Consider the following 6,000-nt stretch of genomic DNA (forward strand, 5'->3'; position numbering starts at 1 on the left):
CGGTATAAGAGTTATACTAGGAAAAAATCACCTAGACTTAGGTTGTTAAATATTAACTGGTTAATAACCAAGTAAATACCCAATCTTTTATAAAATATAACACTTCAGTGGGAGATTAATAATATATGAGATATATTATTTCTAGCTCTCATATCCCTAAGTGTTCACACCGTGAGATCCATGCTCGACTTCGAGTTGTTATTAGCGGAAACCTTCCTTCGGAAAGTGTTTACATGGGTCAATAACAAGGTGAATAGGGGAAGTAGTTCATAGTAACTGGGTGAAGGTGATAACGGGTAGAAATGCACGTTATCATAGTGCTAAGTTCTTAAACAATGTTGGATTGCATTGATGAAATATGTTACTTTGCATCTATTAAGCATCAATTTCTTAATTTTGTGGTCGCATGCGTTCAACGCATTAGAATAGTTGATTTTTTATTTTTATGCAGAATATACGTTAACGTAATGCAAAGATTGCGATCATAGGAATTCATTGGTCGAGCGCAACTTTACCACAAGGCTTTGCATTGATCGTGCTCGCAAACATTCGCCCAAGAAGGATCGTCGCAACTTGGTCAGTGCAATATAGTGGGCGCATCTGGGTGAAAGGATAATTAAGAGCGATGGGACAGAAAGCTGATGACAGTCAAATCCAAATTAAGTTGACAGTCGATAACGGTCACAAAGTACACTCAGCTTTATCGGTAACAATTATCCGGTGCATCAGTCAGGAATTAAAGTTGTCCCATTTGTATAACCAGGAGAGAGAAACTGCATTTCACCATTGATGCTCTATAAATACCAAAAGCATTCTTCAGAGAAGAGGTTGACGAGTTAAGTAGTTGATTAGTTCACCGTTTAGCTCACGCTTCTGTTCATAGTTTCCTTTCCATTTTAAGGCGGAGCAAGAGAAGAGTGGTGGTGCCGGAGATCGGTCAGGGCAACTCGAGAGAGAACCTTGGGGCATAAGGGCAGAGGGCAGGCAGACTCTCGCGAGAACGAGATTATCTTTAGAGCACGAGTAGAAACAGTGTAAACGCCTGGCAACAAGAATTTGCTTCCAGGCTCTTTATTATACTTGCATTGTTATTGTGTACTTCATCTTCATATCTATAAAATGGAAGTTTATTTCTACATCTGTTCACTCTCTTAATATGCATGAGTAGCTAAACTAGTCTAATAGGTTGAGAAGAACTAAGCTAACATGACCTAAGAAGTTCTTTGCTTGCGATTTTCTTGTTTTGTGTTGTGCAAAACACCTTTAGAGTTACTTGAGAGAGAGTCTAAAGAAAGAACCTAATGTCTCGAGAGAGCTAGGTTAGAATCTGGACTCGAGAGAGTAAGATTAGAACTGTATAAACAAGAGATTGGGACATAGAGATAAGCTCTGTTTATCAACCAGCATCGCATACATCCTAGAGATGGGAATGATATTATGTGGTCACATATTTGTGTGGTTGTCATGTTGTCATCGCATAAATAGAAATAGAGGTTTATGTGTAAACCCTGTAGACTTATCGCATATATCGCATGCGTTCTAACCTTAGAAGCTGTGGTATTCACACCGAGAGGGGTTTACTGTTGTATGCATGTTGCATGATCACAAGCATGAATGCATTCTAGGGAGTGTTAGTCGAAACCCTTCTCAACCCGTTCACCGCATATTCATCGCATCTCCCATTTACCAACTCTTTTCAAACTCTGCCGCATTTATTATTTATTTTTCATCAACACATTCAACAAATCCAACACTTTATTTATTTACCCGGTTACCGCAAAGTCTTCATAAAAAACTTACCAATGCAATTTGTTTTCACAAGTCCCTGTGTTTGACCCCTAAGAAACTCAGAGGAATTTACACTTGGATTCCACTGGGGAAACTTAAGTGTACAACGCAATTCCATCAACGCATATCATCCATATTTCCACTTCATAAATACGAGCATCAGAAGGGTATGTGTCAACACATCCTACGGTCTCTTCCATTAGGTCACACCATGAGATTCCTATGTTCCACCTGCTGGTTGGCTTTATACGACCCTTTGCTAGTCGTTTAGCGATGGCTATCCTTTGGAGGGTTGTAAAATAGGATTCGAAACATCGTGAACTCCAAAAATTGATAGGGTAACTTAGGTCCCTTTTCAAACAATTGTTTCTCCTTCGAGGGCTTGTTTGATTCTGATCTCTGTAATTCGAAAGTGGCGGGTATACACTTATAAGACTTACTAAGTGTTAGTAAAGTTCTTGACCAAATAAATGGTAACTAAGTACTATAAGGATAAGAATTATTTTGGTATTAATATTTAGTCAAGAATATCTTGATTCAGTGAAGAAGTAGTCGACTGCCTTTCGGTGGGGGCTATTCTGACTCACTGAAGTATCATAGCAAAAGAATAATGAGAATAAGTACATTATTTTTGCTAAATAAATTGGATTAAAAAGAGTTAAATCAATTCTCTAATAATTTGTTTATCAATTCTCTAATAATTTGTTTACTTCTTCAACAATGTCAATATCCATTATACAACTACTAGCTTCTGAAAAACTTAACGGCGATAATTACAGAACTTGAAATTGAATATTAATACGATACTAGTAATAGATGATCTTCTATTCGTTTTAACGAAGGAGTGTCCTCCATTCCCTGGTCCCAACGCAAATCGAACAGTTCGGGATGCGTATGACAGATGGGTCAAAGCTAATGAGAAGGCTCAGGTTTATATTTTAGCCAGTAAACTGTCTAAGAAATACGAGAGGTTAGCTACTGCAACAGAGATCATGTACTCTTTGCAAGGCCTATTTGGACAACCGTCCACATCTACCATGCATGACGTAATTAAATACAACTGCAGAATAAAGGAAGAAACCTCTGTAAGGGAACATGTTTTGAACATGATGTTCACTTCAATATTGCAGAAGTGAACGAAGCTATCATAAATGAGAATAGTCAAGTTGGATTCATCATGCAGTCTTTTTTTAAGAGCTCTTTTTCAATTCAAAATGAATGCCATGATAAATAAGATAGAGTATAACTTGATGACTCTTCTCAACGAACTCCAGATTTATGAATCTTTATTGAAAAATAAAGGTTCAGAGGTAGAAGAAAATGTTGTTTCCACCTCAAAGAGGAAACCCCAAAAAGAATCGTCTTTTAGGAGTAAATCTGACCCTTCTTTTTCCAAGAATAGAGGTATTCAAAAGAAAAAGAAGGAAACTGGGAAGGGGAAGGCTCCAGCTGCACAGAAAGGCAAAAAGGAAGTTGCCAAAGGAAAATGTTTCCATTGCAACAAAAAATGGGCATTCAAAAAGAAATTGCCCTAAATATCCTACCGAAAAGAAAGCTGAAAAAGAAAGACAAGATAAATTAGATTTACTGGTTATTGAAACATGTATAGTGGAGAATGAAGATTCCACCTGGATATTGGATTCAGGGGCCATTAATCATGTTTATTTTTCTTCTCAGGAAACTAGTTCCTGGAGGCAGCTTGAAGAAGATGAGATTACTCTGCAGGTTGGATCAAGGGAGTATATCTCAGCAAAAGCAGTGGGAGTTGTTAAGTTAACTTTTGGAAATAGATATTTGTATTTAGAAAATGTTATTTATGTACCTTGTGTAAAAGAAATTTGATATCTATTTCTTGTTTGTTGGAAGATTTGTACAAAGTAAATTTTTGTCTTAATGAAGCGTTCATTACAAAAAGAGGTATATAAATCTATTCTGCAAACTTAGAAAGTAACTTATATAAGTTAAAACCATCTAAAGTTGAAGTTGTATATAACACAGACATGTTTAAAATAGCTGAAACTCAAAGAAAAAGCAACGCATTTCTCAGAGTACCTATCTTTGGCACTTGAGACTTGGCCACATTAATCTCAATAGGATTGAGAGACTAGCTAAAAGTGGACTTCTAAACAAGTTAGAAGATGTCTCTTTATCGCTATGTGAGTCATGTCTCGAAGGAAAATGATTAAAAGATCTTTTTCTTGAAAAAGTCTTTGAGTTAAAGAAACCTTAGAGCTCGTGCATTCAAACCTCTGTGGACTGATGAGTGTTAAAGCACGGGGAGTTCATGAATATTTCATTAGCTTTATATATGATTATTCAAGGTACGGTTACATTTACCTAATTCATTTTAAGTCTGAAGCTCTTGAAAAGTTCAAGGAATTTAAGATCGAGGTCGAGAACGAATTAGGTAAATCTAATAAGACACTTCGATCAGATCGAGGTGAGGAGTAATTGGACTATAAATTCCAGGACTATATGATAAAACACGAGATTCACTCACAACTCTCTGCATCGGGAACACCTCAGTAGAACGATGTATCTGAATGGAGAAACAGAACCTTATTAGACATGGTTCAGTCCATGATGAGTTATGCTCAGTTGCCTCACTTGTTCTAAGGGTATGCAGTAGAGACTACAACTTACATTTTGAATAACGTTCCCTCTAAGAGTGTTTCAGAAACACCTTATGAGTTATGGACAGGATGTAAAGCTAATTTACATCATTTCTGGATTTGGGATTATCGGACACATGTGTTGGTGCAAAATCCTAAAAAATTGGAACATCGTTCAAAATTATGCCTATTTGTAGGTTACCCTAAAGGAACGAGAGGTGGTCAGTTTTATGATCCTCAAGATGTATCAACAAATGCCACATTCCTAGAGGAAGACCACATTCGAAATCATAAACCCCGCAGTAAACTAGTATTGGAAGAGATTTCAAATAATGCTACAGATGAATCAACAAAAGTTGTTGATCAACCTTACTCATCAAAAATAGTTATAGATAGATCAAGGACGTCTGGTCCATCACATCCTACTCAAGAGTTGAGACTCGACGTAGTGGGAGGGTTGTGAAACAGTCTGACCGCAATATGGGTTTAACTGAAATTGAAGTCAACATACCTAATGATGGCTTAAAGGATCCATTAACCTATAAACAGGCAATAGATGCTGTCGATCGAGATCAGTGGATCAAAGCCATGGACCTTAAAATACAGTCTATGTACTTTAAATCATTCTGGGAACTTGTAGATAAACCTGATGAGGTAAGACCTATCGTTTGTAAGTGGATCTACAAGCGTAAAAGAAACCATACGGGGAAGGTACAGACCTATAAAGCTCGATTAGTAGCAAAGAGTTATACCCAGGTTGAGAGGGTGGACTATGAAGAAACCTTATCATCTGTTCCTATGATTAAATCTTATGGCTTTGAAAAGAACATTGACGAACTGTGTGTATACAAAAAGGTCATCAACTCCATTGTAGCATTTCTAGTTTGTATGTAGATGATATTTTATTTATTGAGAATAATGTAGGATACCTAACTGACATTAAAAATTGGTTAGCAGCCCAAATTTAGATGAAAGATCTGGGAGAGGCACAATATGTTCTTGGGATTCAAATAGTTCGAAACCGAAAGAACAGAATGTTAGCCATGTCTCAAACATCTTATATAGACAAGGTGTTGTCTAGGTTTAAGATGCAGGATTCCAAAAGAGGTCTTTTACCTTTTAGGAATGGAATACATTTTCTAAAGAAACAATGTCCTAAGACACCTCAAGAAGTTGAGCATATGAGACGGGTTCTCTATGCATCAGTAGTCGGAAGTCTAATGTATGCAATGCTATGTACCCGTCCAGACATATACTTTGCAGTAGAGATTGTCAGTAGGTATCAGTCCAATCCTGGTAATGAACATTGGACTGTTGTTAAGAATAAGGATAATATTGCTGATCCATTTACAAAGGCCCTCCCAACTAAGGTTTTCAAGGGTCACCTAAAGAGTTTAGGACTACAGGTAGAATAAACAGGACAAGTGGAGAAATTGTAAGTATGGGATGCCCTAGTTTATTGTATTTAGTTTTCTCTCATAGCACTCAACTTTGTTGTGACCCACTAGAAGTTTTAGTCTAAGTGGGAGTTTATTGGGTTGTATGTCCTAAAACTTATATTTGTAAACAGTAAATATATATGAAGTTTATTCGGACAAGT

The sequence above is a fragment of the Benincasa hispida genome, chromosome 11, assembly GCF_027475165.1.
Source record: "Benincasa hispida cultivar pf3 chromosome 11, pf3_genome.v1.1, whole genome shotgun sequence".
In the NCBI taxonomy this organism is placed as follows: Eukaryota; Viridiplantae; Streptophyta; class Magnoliopsida; order Cucurbitales; family Cucurbitaceae; genus Benincasa; species Benincasa hispida.